This window comes from Elephantulus edwardii, unplaced genomic scaffold (assembly GCF_000299155.1).
Source record: "Elephantulus edwardii isolate Elephantulus edwardi_28Jun2011 unplaced genomic scaffold, EleEdw1.0 scaffold00028, whole genome shotgun sequence".
Lineage (NCBI taxonomy): Eukaryota > Metazoa > Chordata > Mammalia > Macroscelidea > Macroscelididae > Elephantulus > Elephantulus edwardii.
The window spans coordinates 21,692,850-21,708,654 of NW_006399778.1; the positions used below are offsets into that span (position 1 = coordinate 21,692,850).

Sequence of the window (15,805 nt, forward strand, 5' to 3'; positions counted from 1 at the left end):
AAGTAATCAAGTTTACCATCTGCATTACCCAGGGTCTCTTATATTAAAGACCTCGACCAGGAAAGATGCTGGTGACACCGCTGACTCAGCAGACCACTGCAAATTTCTTCACAGGCATGTGCAACAAATTAATTCCAAGAATTATCTAATCTACCAATCTATATGTAACACAGATGGCCTAGTCCAGGTAACTGTGAAACAAGATAGCCTTTAAGAGAGAACCAGGTCTCTAGCACGTGAGAAATTTTCCAGTCTCTGTGGTGTATATTTAGCTGGAGAGTAAAAGAAAAATTTTACTGTACCTAATTTGTACTATATTAAATGCATTCCATACCACTAAAGCAATACAACACACCTACTAATTATCAGTGATCTCGCTATCCAACATTTTACATTTACAAAAATAGTGAAAAAGCACATGACTACTTTGCACATTAAAGATGTATCTCTGGCAGAAGCAACTGCTTTAGATGCAATAGAAGATGCTGGCTGTGATGGTTAAGGTTATGGGTCAACGTGGCTGGCCCATGAATCTCAGTGATTTGACAATTACATGATTAAGTTCATTTGGTCTTTGGAACCTAAACACATTGGCAAGCGAGCGGTGGGTTTAATACATGATTTAAGGGATATATTTGAAATGTTCATTTTTTTTAAAACCCAGAAATGTGATAAGCCAGTTATGACAGAACTGATAGTCCATCAATTTTATCAAGATGGATCAAAAGTCATCGACCAATGTGCCAGGCACATTCCTGTAAAGTTCATGGCAACACAAGGTATGTCAATCATACAAATTAATCTGTTTAAAGTTACACTGCTATTAAAAGGTGGAATAGGAAGTTGAATGAATCTAGTTTCTTAATTCTAACGCCATGTTCTCGGGTAAATTCCATCCATGTGTCATGAATTCCCAGCACACAAAAGTACAGCAGGATCAGCAGTATCTCCCCTCTCTCCTCCAGACAACAGACATTTCATTCATTTCCAACAAGGATCCATTTACAAAGTATTGACCAACTGTATTTAATACAGAAGCATTAAGTGAAATCCAAGAGCATATTTCTCACCCTAAAAAAAAAAAACCCAACCTGCTTTATTTTTCTATGGTTCAACACAGAAAATTATGTTCTCTGGGAGGGAAAGAAAAAGCACAGCATTTATTCACAACGAAGAAAAGTCCACTAATATCATGCAATCTCTGGTAATTGTCCTTGATATTTTTAGAAGACCCTTTCTCTCTAAAAATGAGCCCTGATGGTATGGTGGGATAAATGTCAGCGTTCAAATCCACCAGTGCTCCTCAGGAAAATAAAATGTGCATACAACCATGACTTACAGCCTGGGAAAAGCAATGCAAGAACTATGGGATGGAATGAGCCTGCAATAGTGGCTTTGTTTTGGTTTTGAGTTGCTAAAACTTGTAGCCTGAAATGGTTAAACATCATTTATACTCAATTTTATGTAATTTATATTATTTTCTATCCTAAATTCCTTAATTTAAGGTTGATAAAAGCAAAGAATAGATGCTGAAGCATAACGCTCAGATTTTATCTCATTATCAAATACTTCTATGATCACAACTAACAACAAACTCTGGTGGCTTAGTGGTAAAAAGTTGCACTGGTTCAAATCCACCAAGTGCTCCACAGGAGAAAAACAGACAATCTTTTCTCCTGTGATTTACAGCCTCTGAAAACTCACTGGAAGGTGAGCTATTGGTCAGTTCCTACTTGAAAGTACATATCAAGTTCTTGTGATAACACATTTTACAGATAAAAAAAAGCCAAACTAGGGAGTTCTGGTGGCCTAGTGGCAAAAAGCTGCACTGTAAGCCCAGAGGTACATAGTTCAAATCCTTCAGATGCTCTGCTGGAGAAGGAGGGGCAATCTCCTTCTGTACCAGTCAGATTGATTTGACGGTACACACACAAAAATTATAAAAAAATAAATTTTCCCCTGCCTGGGGCGAGCTGCCCTCGGCCCCCAGCTCGGGGCGAGCCGTCGCGGCCCTCTGCCTGGGGCAAGCCGTCGCGGCCCTCTGCCCGGGGTGGGCTGCCCTCGGCCCCCGGCTTGGGGCGAGCCGTCGTGGCCCTCTGCCCAGGGCGGGCTGCCCTCGGCCCCCGGCTTGGGGCGAGCCGTCGTGGCCCTCTGCCCGGGGCGGGCTGCCCTCGGCCCTCTGCCCGGGGTGAGCCATCATGGCCTGCCTGGGGCGGGCTGCGCTTGGCCCCCGGCTTGGGGCGAACCGTCACGGCCCTCAGGAGCAAGAAGGCAAGCAGGTGTAACCCAAGACCACAAGTAAGGTGATAAAGCGTCCTCCCTTCCCCCCTTTATATCTACGCCCCTGTTCAGCATGAAGAAGCCAGAGAGTCGGCATCCAATTCCCAAATCAATAAGACAGTTGGTTTAATTACTATTGGAAAATGCTTGTCATTCCTCTGTAGCATCTGGTCCCCACTGGACCCTCATCATTTCCTTCACCTGCTCCCCCCACCGACCAAACTGTGCAGCTCTGCAACTGCATCCTGGCCCATCCTCACCCTTCTGCCCCCAACCCTCACCTCCTTGTACCCCCAATATGTTTTTCCCAATAAAAAAATATTATTAAAAAAATAAATTTTCTTTTTAAAAAAGTCAAACTCCTGAAAACTGGTAAATTTTTAATCTTAACTAAGATTGAGACTACTGATGGTTACTTCCTTTTATTTTATTGGCTGGCCAGTTAAAAGGAAATTCTAATCTTAATCCTGCAAAAATTACAACCCACAATGGATAAACAGACAATGAGATTTTCCAGCCATAAAAAGTCAAAACTGTTGCCCACAACCACAGGACTACCTGCAGCATATTACTGAAAACATCTCGACAGCCTCAGGCACAGGGAGCCAGGCAGGAAGACCCAGGCAAAGAAAACCCTTCAATCCTCACTTAGACCTCAGACACTCCACTTAAACACAGAAAGCCACTTCACAGAGAAACAGACTCTGATAACACCATATGTTAAAGTATATAAATTCGGCCAATCAAACCAGAAAAATATATTCTAACTCTCCCATTGTCAAACAAAAGAAAAGACAACCTGAGAAAACAAACAGTAAAAAAAAATAAAAGGCCAGGAATTGTGTTGAACACACTAAATTCTATTGCAACTTCAAACACTACACATACAAGAATCCTAATGCAGTATGGGCTTCCAAACACAGGTGAACCAACCAGTTCGCCTTCATTTTTGTGGCATGTGGTGTCACAGGAAACCTACAAAGACTGTACCAAGAGGTAGGATTAGAAGAACAAGAGGAAAAGATTGTGTATCATTGCATGCTTCATAGAAAAATAAGGAGGATGGTATTTTGGCCTTAGCAGTATCTCTTTTTCTTTAAAGCAAAGACAATCCTTTGCAATTACACACAACTGAAATCATATGTACTAAGGGTGAAGTCATATTGTGGTCATCAGACAATGATTAATCCAATAAAAACATGTCAAACAAAGAATTTTGAATGTATCAAATGATAAAGGATTTTAGATGTCATAATTTAATTTTAGATACTGTTTTCGAAAAACATATTAAAATTACTGTTTAAAATTATTACATTTCCAAGACAAAAAAAATTGCTTTAGAATGTGGAGCATTTCCCAATAGTTTACCCATAAAACCTTCAGGACTTTTTCTTCCAGTTATCTCTGTCTTCTATATAAGTTTTAACCTTTTAAAGAAAGTAATTTCCTAGATGTCAAAGAAAAGAAGAACAGAAAAGACAAGACTTAAATCTGAAAAACGAAAGCATGGGACACTAAACAGCAGTTTGCTCTTGCCTGTGTGTGTGTGTGTGTGTGTGTGTGTGTAAGGATTAACTACTACTAAGGAACAACGACTAATAAAATCAAACAAGATAAAGCTACACTTCATTTTGTTACAAATTGAAGAGATTCTTCTAAACTTTTGTAAATGCACATGCTTTTTTAAATCCACCTGTGGAACAAACAGAATTAAGATGGTGAGTCCTGTCTTTTCTACAAAAACTCAAGGCTGCGCACACCAGACAGGTTAGGGCAGCTCGTTTCATGTTCTCCTTTCTTTTTATCCGTTTCCTCTGGAACAAGTAAAAAGACTAGAGGAGAACAACTTTATTTGAAACAAAGACATTTACGATGGCACGCCTCAAACAGTTCCAGTGCATTTCTTTGAAAAGAAAAAGTGAAAATCTATCCTTCAAATAAAGGAAGAGGTAAAAAATGGCAAAATAGAAGACAAACAAAATCTCTATTACAGATGTCCCACAGTAAAAGAAATGAACAAATATGATTTAATTCAATTATATCCACAAATAAAAACTGAACTTAGTTTCTTGACTGTATTTTTAGATTGGATGCTAAAAAAAAAAAATACATTCGAGCAACTTAAAACTTTTAAAACTGTATTTTATTAAATGAACCAGCCTGTCATCCAAAACAAAAGAATACTGCTACAGAGAAGGGAGCCAAGTACCAATAAGCTTTTCGAAATCTTCAATAAAACATTAAAGAGCTGTACAATCCTCCACTCAGCCCTCCCTGCTATCCGCACTGCAGAGGGAGTCATGCAGAAGCAATGTCTCACTGTTGGAGGGCCTTCTAAACTGGTGTCAAAACAGTAACAAACACAACAGGAAATTAAATATCCCTTAAAAAGATCAAGCCAACAAGCACATCATTAAAGAAAAAGCCAGCAGGGGCTAAAATATAATCTATTAGCATTTCTAAAAACTGCTTTGAATATAGTGCTCAAATAAATACATTCTCTTCAACATATAATCCCCAAAGTAAAAATAATAGAATACCCCAGTTCTAATAATAAATTAGGTTTCTGATACCAAAGACTTCACTTATCGTTTTGACATAAAATGGGCAATTTTATTGTGGGTAGTGAAAATTCAACTAGGCTTATTGATAAAGGTCATATACATGGCTTCAGAAGCCCAAGTTTCAGGAAGATAGGAAGTCTCTTCCAGTAAAGATTTACATTTACAGTCTTGGAAACCCGAGGAAGGTTGCTGTGATTCAGACCTAACTCAATGGCAGCATAATTGATACATGGCATAAAGGTGGCACAGTGGGCTGAATGTTGGCCTGCCAACCAACACATCAATGATTCAAACCCATCAGCTGCTCTTCAGGAGAAAGAGGCCTGTAAAGATTTGCAATCTAGAAAATAGAAAACCTTTGCGTCCATTTGACTCCATCCCACAATGTTGCTCTGAGAAAGAAACCACTTGACAGCAGTGGTGTTTAGGCCCACCCTCCCTCCCTTCTTCCCCTCCCTCCCTTCCTTTCTTTTAAAAAAAAAGGATGTAATCAGCAGTGTTATGAATAAACACTAGATTCAAAACAAGGCAGAGCCACTAAATTCAATACCTGTGTGAATGAACATAGACAAACCATACAGCCCCTCAAGAGAAATTGTTTCCTTATCTGCCAAAAAAACAAGTAATGATCTACGGATAGTGTCAACCAAAGTATTTCTACAGGGCACAATGGTATCACCATCAACTGGGGAAGGATGGTTTATCACAAAATTATATGATGTGTAGACAACTGTCAAATAATTAGATGTGCCCAGATCAAAACAGCTCATTATAAATGAACTCAGCCCAAAACTTTTACAAGTTCTGCAACTGGTTTAATCTGAAGAGCAAGATGAAAACGATTCTGAAAACATCTACTTTCAGAATATTTTAACTGAGAAGGAGCATTTCTTGTTACAAATAGTTCATGGTTTCCCGCATTACTCAGCTCTTAAATAATTTCAAAAATATTATTAATATTGATAAATGCAAACTTCAGTATTGTTCTTAGCAACATGTTTAGTATAAACAGGCTGTAAGAACATTATCCGGCCAGTATGTCTAAAACTGTACTTCTCAGCTCTCCATACAACTTTTAATTGGAAGACATCTACTCATTTAAACTTCCTCTGATGTTGTCAGGTTATTTTATCCTATCCAGCTCCTTAAATTCCTCAGAGGCAAAGTCAAATAGGAAACTAGCTCATCCTCTCTGTAACTCCTCATAAACATCAAACTCACATATTTAGCAGCCCATCTCTAACCTGGCTAATAATCTGGAAAAGAACCTAGACTTCACATTTAAGGAAAACATAATAAACTTGACCTCCACTTTCAAATTTTAACTGGAATTTTTAATTATTCTATTCTATTATTTTGAACTCAATACAAGTCTTATTTCTAAATTTAGAAAGCTTAACAAGCAAATCTTGTACTAGGTATGCTTCACCTTCAAATCTGCATATGGACAGGAAAATCAGTGTAACAACCCAACTACAGAGGGTTCTTCTATGTTCCTTCTAGTCAGAATCAAATCACAGCTGATCCTCCAGTGGGTTTTCAGAGGCAATAAATCAAACACAAGCCGACTGCCCATCTTTCCCTGTGGAGCAACTGCTGGATTTAAACCACCCGCCTCTGGTTTGGCAGTACAACTCCTTACCACTAAGTCTCTAGAGGCTCCCTACTACAAACAAAGCAGAGTTTTCCCTAATACACTCACTTATAATCTCCAAATATGGCATAGATTAGGATTTTTTATAATCCATCCACTGAAATATATCTGGAAAAACTGCAAAATGCTACACAATTTCCTTAAGGTGACAGAGAAAAATAAAAGGCAAAAGCAAAAATATTAACCAATTGATTTACCTCAATTTAGAGTACTTCAGGAGCAGCAACAAGAGTAGAAATAAGGGGAAGGGGCGGTCCTAAATCATCCTGCGAGAAATATTAATTCAAACTCAAGCTTTTTAAGAACAGCAGCACAACAGCAGAAAGATTAATGTGTCATGGAACTAGAAGAGAAGGGGACATTCAATTCCTGTTAATAATGGGATCAGTCACTTGGTCTGAAGGCAGAGAGAGCCCGTTAGTAGTGACAGGGTCTTCCAAGAACTGACCAGCCAGGACACAGTTCACTTGATTCAACGAGACAAACTTGCAAGGAATGCAGCATTTAAGGCTGCAGTCACATTTCCACAGGTATGGTACTACCTCCAGCTACCTCCTATTCTGCTCTATTATCTGCTACCCTATACATAAACAGAGATGTGACTAGCTCACTTGGAAGCCCAGTAGTTAAGGGCCTCAAGCACCCTGCCCAGGTCTCTGTCATTTAGTACTAACTGGCGACTGGGCTTGAAACAGAGCTTTTAAGAGAAGGTCTAGACATCAAACGCCACTGAAGTCTATCTGTTCTCTACTTTTATTCAATGTATTCTTTAATTTATTGGGTAGGGGAGCTCTGGTGGCCTAGTGGCAAGAAGTTATACTGCAATCTTAAAGGCACGTGGTTCGAGGCCACCAGCCGCTCCGTGGGAGGATGAGCAATTTCTGAACACCCACCAGAGGGTCAGCTATGGGTCCGTTCCAACTCGATGGTACACCATAACAATTTATTGGGAGCTTAGATGGCAAGGTGGGTTGTGGTCAGCTGCTAACAAAGGCTGGTTATCTGAACCAAGACTTTAAACTGATTAAACAATGTAATGTCATGGTCAGGGCAATAAGATTTTAACAGACTCAAATTTCTAAAATGTAAATGTACCAGAAGAGGAAAAAGCAGGATTTGAAGCCCTAGAAGAGATCCAGAAATATGTGTAGTGAGTCCTTTAAAAGCTTGATATGTGAGAGATTGGCTTATTTATTACCAGGACTGTGGAAAGCCACAAAAATTCAAAGCAGAGGTAAACAGCATCTTTGAGCTGGGCACTACTGTTTTCAACTCTATCAGTAGTCAAGAGATAAAGGAGCTGGGCACCACTGTTTGCAACTGTTGGTGGTCAGATCATTGCTATGCAGCTCTCACAATGTTCCTATTTTCAAAGAGGGAGATTAAATTTTGTAGGGTATAGCAAGGATTCTGGGGCTTCGTCTGACATACTTTGGACATGTTGTAAGGAGAGACAGGTCCTTGGAAAGGGACATCATGCTTGGTAGGGTGGAGGGATAGCTCAGGAGGGGAAGACCCTCTATGAAGTGGATTGATTCAGTGACTGGGGTAATCGGGATGGTTGTGTCAGAGGCAGTGCGATCGGCACAGGATAGAGCACGGTTTAGGGCTGTTGTACATAGGGTCGCTATGAGTCGCAAACGACTCAACGGCACAGGGTATTAACATGACATTTCCCCTATTCTGTTACTGTCTCTATGTACCTACATTTTCCCAGTCTGGCTCCTCCACATTTTGCTTCTGCTTGTAAATGGACAAGATTAGCAAAGGGGAGGAAGACTCTCAATAAGAAAGAATGACAGAGAAACTACAACAATGGCCTTCGGGGTGCTAGAGACTGGGCAAAAATTCAATCTGTGGTCAGAAAGTCACCTTGAGTTGGAGATGAGGGGACAGCACCAAACAAGAAGTTTTGCTTCCCAGTCTGTCTGAACCCACCAAATGACTCCTTGGGACATGGGCCTGGCAAATTACCAGAGCAGTTACCCTGTGGGCAGTTCTACTTTGTAGCATAATCGGTGACCATTCATTCTAACAACAGGAGCATTCTGGTAGTTTAGTCGTAAGGAGTTGCACTGCCAGCCTAAAGGCAGGCAGTTCAAATGCAGCAGCTGCTTCGTGGAAGAAAGATGGACAATCACTTCCTATATAATTAATTTACAGCCTCTGCAAATCCACTGGAGGGTCTGTTATGGTTTTCCAACTGGATGGTACACAACAGCATATTAACAACAGTTCTGCAATTTTAATTGCTGCTGCTGCCACAAATGGGTAAAAAATGTGGAGAAAAGAACATGGTGAAGTTGAATGCTAGTTCTGCTTTGGCACTAACCAGTGGTGTGATCCAACCTCACAGCACCAAGTGTCCACTTCTTCCCCTGAACACTGGCGATGGCTCGCAGACTACAGGACTCAAGTGAAGAGAAGGCAGGTGAACATGGAGCACTCTGCAGGGCTCGATGCGGCAGTTCAGGATGCACTCTTCATTGCTTGCTCTGTGCATCTCCATCCCAGCCTTTATGCATGGATTCTACCTTCTTACTGTCTAGTAGTTGGCTATGATCCCTCAATTCACCCGGAGATTTTCTTAGTCCCACTCACATGGAGCTTCCTTTCTTCCCCTTTCTTGAAGTCTTCACAAAGCAACTCATTTCCCCAAGAGCTCCTCTTGCCCCAGTCCCTGCCCAGGGCCCTATATGCACAGCAAGCAGAACATGTGCCATGTCTGGCTTTCACTTAACTGCAGTAATACAGAATATAAACCCTTTGTGGGAAGGGCAAAGTGCCTATTCTAATTCTTTGTCAAACATCCCGTACCATTCCAACCAGTTCTAATATCTGGTAGAAAAGAACTGAGTTTCATAAGTCAAAGCTACTCATGTGTCTTCAGCACAGTGTTCACTCTGCATCACTCCAGCTATAAAGTTCTCAGCTAGTTAATGGTCCCTCCTGGAACAGTACACCTCTAGAACATCAAAGAGCCAGTTCCTGTAGCTCATTTATGTCACAGTCTCAAAGGCCTTTCCTGACTACCTACCTAAAATTACCCTATACTTCACCACACCACACACACACTTTATTAACCTTGTAACACAATATCCTCTCCAGAACGTAAATTTCAGAGAACGCTCTTTATCCTTTTTCTTAGTTCCCTGCTTTAACTCTAATACCTAGGACAGTGTCTGGGACTGTTTAACAAGAATGCTCATTAAATAACTGAAAGAGTTGGGGGGAAAATCCATATATTTAATAATTTCTCTGAGCTGCAACATCCTTCCAGGGTCCTCTGAATGAACCCCTGCCCTCTCTATAAACAGAGTGAAATTTCCCTATCCTGCCATCCTTTCTAAGTAAAGCCTCCTCAACCACCCGAGTCCACAAGTCCTTTTCCCATTTCTGATCTTTCTAATTCTTAGTGTCTGTACCATTAGTTTAACACTTATCTTACACCAAATTATCTTTCAAATATGAATTTCTTACTCCCTACACTCGCCATACCTGGCCCTCAAGATTTCAGAAGCCATAAACTGCACAGGAGATTGCATCTTTCTCTCTACAGAGTTCCCTAAAAGTTATTTAAGTACTAATACAAACTAGTTGAGACTCTCAGGGACTACTTTAGATTTTTATAAACAACTGTCTATGAGATTATTAATTGACCTTAAAGAACTCTATGTCTTAGAATTCATTACTGACTATAAACCTGGTCTTCATCAACCAGTTAACAGCCATAAAGCAGCTTGCTGTTATAAAGAAGTCTTGATTTTCTCACTTTCTTCTTCTAATTTGTAGGGGCTGAACAGGGAAGTAAAAAAAGAATAGAATTGGGGGGGTGCTGAGCACAGAAAAGAGAGCAGCACAGAATGGACTGATATGGAAGAAGGGACAGAGAGAGATCTAATCCTTACTTTGAATCCATGAAGGTGCTCAAAAAATAAGGAGTTAAATGACGCACAAACTTAGAAGTAACTCTTCAAGAAACAGTGGCAACTAACAGTCACAACTATGGTGCAGAACTTCAAGGAAGCACCTGCCTGTGTGCCTCATCATTATTTTGCTTTCTATCATCTCACCTGCTCTGACAGTAACCTTACAAAGTAGTACAAGTTTGTTGTTGTTATGTGCTGATGAGTCGCTTGCAACTTAGACAGTGACCTTCTGTACAACAGCCCTGAATCCTGCTCTATCTTGAGCCAACCTCACTGTCTGACACACCTAACCCCATTACCCCAGTCACTGAGACAATCCATCTCATCTAGAGTCCTCCTCTCTTGTGTCGTGCCTCCACCCTTCCAAGCACGATGTCCTTCTCCAAGGTCTGGTCCCTCCTTCCAACATGCCCAAAGTATGTCAGAGCGCTTCAAAATCCTTGCCTCTAAGGAGCAGCTTGGTTTCATCCGCTCCAGGACAAACATGTTTGTTCTCCTAGCAGTCCACAGTATACTCGATACTATTCTCCAGCACCACAACTCAAAGGTATCAAATTTTCTTCTTTTACGTATATAAAGTACAAGATTAATCAATTTTATTACACCCATTTTTAAGGCTGTGAAAACTAAGCCCCCAAAGGGTAAACATAAGTGGTGTCCTCATTTTTCCTTCTTTTCCAGTAAGCTCATCCAAATAAATCAACTGCTGTTTCTCTACAAGGAATGAACTTCAGGTAAGACACTTATGAAGCAGAGGAAGCAGAGTACAGCATTCTGTTATTACAGTCTACAGTTTTAAAAACAACATTTGCCTGACAGGTACTATTTACAAACAAATTTGGTCTTTCATTTCTCACAGAAACAATATGGAAAACAAAACAAGACAGTAATAAATACACTCAATCCCAGGGTTACAAACTTGCCCTTTAATGTTATGTAAATTTGCCCATGCTTTGAAATGATTGAGCTAATCCCTACTCACAAATTTTCTATTGAAATCACCTTCACTTGCTGCATATGCAGTTTTTAAGCTACTGAAAGGCTTTAAAGCTTTTTATTATTTTTGTTAATACTAAAGAAAGGCACCAAAAAAAAAAAAAATAAGGCAACTGTTTTGATTTAACTACAAATTCAATTTAAAAACAAGGATAAATTTAGGAATGTTATCTCCAGTAACTGGAGGACTTCCTATAAACAGCTAATTTTGCCTCACCATACTACTTTACAGATTACAATCTACCAATAATTAACCTTAAAATAACCTGAGATATCCAACACTAAAAGTCCTCCTTTCCTCTTCACATAGCAAGCTTCATCTGCTCCATCCAAGAAACTTCTCAAATTCAATCTTATTATAGAGAGGCTGCTCAGGTATATGAAGAGTAACGTGAACTACAAAAACAAAATCCAAAACACAGTCAGCTCTCTTGGGGTTAAGTATCTCTGAAGTCAATCAAATGGAGATCTTTAAAATGGGGAGGGAGTATGGGTGGGCTGTTGGGAGGGGGAGGCAATTAAGTGGTTCAAGCAACCCCTCAAAGATTAAGAGGGAGAGAAAGTATTATTTCTACAACATATACATTGTATTTGGTATACCAAGCAATCTAGAGATGATTTAAAATGCATGGGAAGGAGTGTACAAGTTATATGCAGGTACCTGTCTACTTTATATAAAGGACTTGAGCATTCAAGGACTTTGGTATGAGTCAGGGAGTCCCTTCAGATGTCATGGAAGAGCAGTAAATTCTATCTAATCCAAAATACCTAACATGTGTACATCTTGGGCTCCTGGTAAAACTGCACGCTTCCTGGTCAGAGACAATATTCACCCTGTTCTCACAGCACTGTGTTCTCTATCACATTTATGTGAGGTTTTGTTTGCCCATCAAGAACTGTTTACTGAGGGCCCACAACCCGCCAACCATCAGGTATGCTCTGCTACTTATTCACTAAATTATTTGTCTCCCCCACTAGACCACAGTCGGTATGATGATGGTTATCGATGGTTATCGCTTCTTTTTTCTCAGCACTGGGCTGTACAACCTAGCAAAGAGGTTGGTAACCAGTTGCTGGCAAGCAGTTGGTGCCCTTGAGTCAATTCTGATGCATAGCAACGCCATGTGACAAAAGTAGAAATGCTCCACAGGGATTCCTGAGCTGTATGTAATCTTTACAGAAGCTGATTGCCAGGTCTTTCTACCGCAAAGCTGCTAGACAGATTCAACCCACCAACCTTTGCAGGTTAGCAGCCAAGTGCCAGAGTCTCCTAGCACACAAACCTACAAAACCAAACCTAATGCAGTCAAGTTGATTCTAACTCATAGCGACCCTCCATCACATCTCTGAGGCTCTCAATCTTTACCAGAGGAGACTGCCCATCTGCTCTCAAAGAGCTGCTGGTAGATTCCAACCTGACAGGCTTTCAGTTAGCAGCCCAAGACGTTACCCACTATGGCACGAGAGTTCTTTCCCTAATACACAGACTTAGTGGACACTGGAGAATGAACGAGAGGAAAAGAGAGCATGCAAAGGGGCCACTCTATATGTTAAGGAATCAGTGTTTTTTATTGCCCAGAACACTCAAGATCCACCAGAGATCTAATGAATTCTGAAAGGCACCACATGCAATACACAGCTGTAGGCATCTCAGCTGTCATGCAAAGGAGCCTGAGGCCCAGAACTATGTAGAATTCAGTCTTTTGTTTCTTTCTGCCTGCCTCCTAACCAAAATGAAGTTAGGGCTACTGTCAATCTCCCTGTCAGCTGGATGTCTTCACAACATCTGGCTTTCAGAAATGCCAAGTTAACACTGTTGCTGGACAAAATTTATGATGATTAGCTTTCTGACATCACTGCATGAAAAGATTTTACTTAAATGTCTGAGGTCACACATATGAACTAAACAGAATTCAGTTAACAGAAAAAGTTCTCTATTTCAAGTCTGCGAGCTATAAATTAGCCTTCAAAAAATGTTTAATTTAAAAACAAAATGGTTTGACTTATTAAACTTTCCAAACTTTCAGTCATACAGGGCTATTTGTTTTACCACTAAACTGTTCAAAACAAACCCAAAGCTCCAAAAGGAAGCTTCCTGTAAATCTTATAATTAAAACCTAGGCCTCAGTGCATTATATGCTATTTAGAGTGGTTATAAAGCAATAGCCTAATTAGAAATAGTAGTAATCTTGCACAATACAAAAACCTAACAATCTAGACTGCTATAAAAATACAGATGAGTAAGTTCACAGATCATGGGGGGGGGACCCCAAACACCTCCACAAAGTTCAACTGTTGTCCATTTAAGTAAATGAAAAGAAAAATAAAGGGATAAAAAATAAAAGGCAAACGAAAATTAAATATGTCCTAGCATGCACACTAACGTACAATGACAGAAAATCTTTCAAGAGAAGTGGCTATCAAGATATTAGTACATTTAAATAAATGTGTTAGTTATGCTCAGTGGCAGACTAAATAGCAAAACCAAACTGTCATCCACTTGACTCTGACTCACAAGGATCCTGTAAGGAAGATAAGAATTGTCCCATGGGTCTTTGCTGACTGCCTTATCCTTCTCCCAAAAAAGTGGCTGATGGCTTCAAATCAGCAGCCTTTTACTGAGGAGCTCAACTCGGAGCCTACTCACTATTACCACCGGAACTCATTCCTCGGCCTCCAGACTTCAGCAAATCACAGCTTACCAAAGAAAGGTTGGGGACATATAACACTAATTAAAAAGAAATGATCTACATGCATTTTGTAGTTTGCATACACTGAAGCACTAAGACCAGTATTACAGGAGCTCTGGCAGCCTGGTCGGTAAGGAGCTGCAACTGCCAATCCAAAAACGAGGTTCAAATCTACCAGCTGCTCCATGGGACAAAAAGAGGGCCAATCTCTTCCCATTCCATTTACTACCTCTGTAAACACACTGAAAGGTGAAAGGTCAGCTATGGGTAGGTTCCTACTTGAAAGCACATCACCACAAGCAACAGAAGTCTAGTATCGATAAAATCCCCAAGATGATTTAAAACAGCAATAAATGAAGAACCCTAGGCTTTTCTAGACCAAGTAAGGACGAAAATTAATGACCTAAATGAGTGTGGACTCATTTTCAGAAAGATGGTGAGGATGGTGCTGGATCCAGGAAGGTTTCCATCTGTCACAAGAGCTGGAGTCTGAACAGCACCTAACAACAACAAGAGGCTGTACAAGGTCTCTTGGACGAATGAGTTATGTTTACTTAATACTGTGAAATGAAAAGCCTGCACAGCTGGAAAACTCAGAACCAACTTATCATCGACAATTTTCAACCCTGCTCTGAAAATTGTTCCAAATCAAGTTTACGTTGTAACTTTTTTACAGTAGGACTTGTACAACTTATTGCGGTGTTCTGAATAAAGCTCAGGTGACTATACAAAACTACTTGTTAAGATGAAAGGAGACAGATTAAGAAAAAAAAAATTGTACTTATGCTAGCAAGACATTGCCCATACCTTTCATCAGCGTCTATTCAAACCAGGCACTATGAAAAATTCATTAAATTATTTGATTTTTAAAAATGCCAACAATGTGTCAGCTGGAAATAAATAACTACTCGCCTAAACAGAAATGAATGTGTGGCCACATTCTGTTCCTTTTGTTAGAAAACGTCATGCAACAGGAAAGATTATAGTTCCGTCCAAAATGACAAGAACAGCACACTCTTCTGAACTTTCGTTTTGTTATATAGCAAAATTTCCCAACAGATTTGCTGGACTGAAACCTGGACCGACGATGTTTTCCATCTCGGCACTGGCACGAATCGCAGAGCCCCTCTGCCGGGCCCAGCGGAGTAGTGGACTGCGCTGGCCGGGCCCCATCGGAGGAGTGGACTGCGCCGGGACCCCGTGCAGCGTCCACCGGGAAAGGCTGCCTTTCCATCATTACCCGACAGTGGCTTCTCGTAAGCAGTCGCTGGAGGCCCTAGCTGACCCCGCAGCGGGCGCACGTCCGAACCGCCAAGAGCCCTGCTGAAGTTCCCCGAAGCGCCCGGACGGACAGACAGGCCCCGAACCTGCAGAACTGGAGACTGCGCTCCAGCAACGCATTTCGTGACGCCTACGCTGACGAATAATGCAAAACACTAAAAATGCAATCAGAGTGATGACTTTGAAGCGGACTTGGCATTCTCCCACTCCCAAGTTGCGGCTCTGTTTTATATTCGGGGAGTGAAAATGACAATTCACTCGCAGCCGACTCCGCCGGCACTCGCGTCCGTTCACTTTTCCTCGCCCAGCTTCTAAGTAACAAGTTAGGAAAGCGGCCCGCCCGGCGGCGCGGCCGTGATTCAGCAGCGGGCCGGGTCAGGCGGGACCGCGGCGCCGGGACGGGCCGGGCTC

General features: G+C 41.0%; 1 protein-coding gene across 1 annotated transcript in view; it reads right to left on the minus strand.

Moving 5' to 3' along the window:
* The window catches only part of PRDM2 (PR domain containing 2, with ZNF domain), a 134,854-nt gene that overhangs the window by 80,801 nt on the left and 38,248 nt on the right, over positions 1 to 15,805 (minus strand). The gene's annotated exons all lie outside the window — the stretch shown is intronic.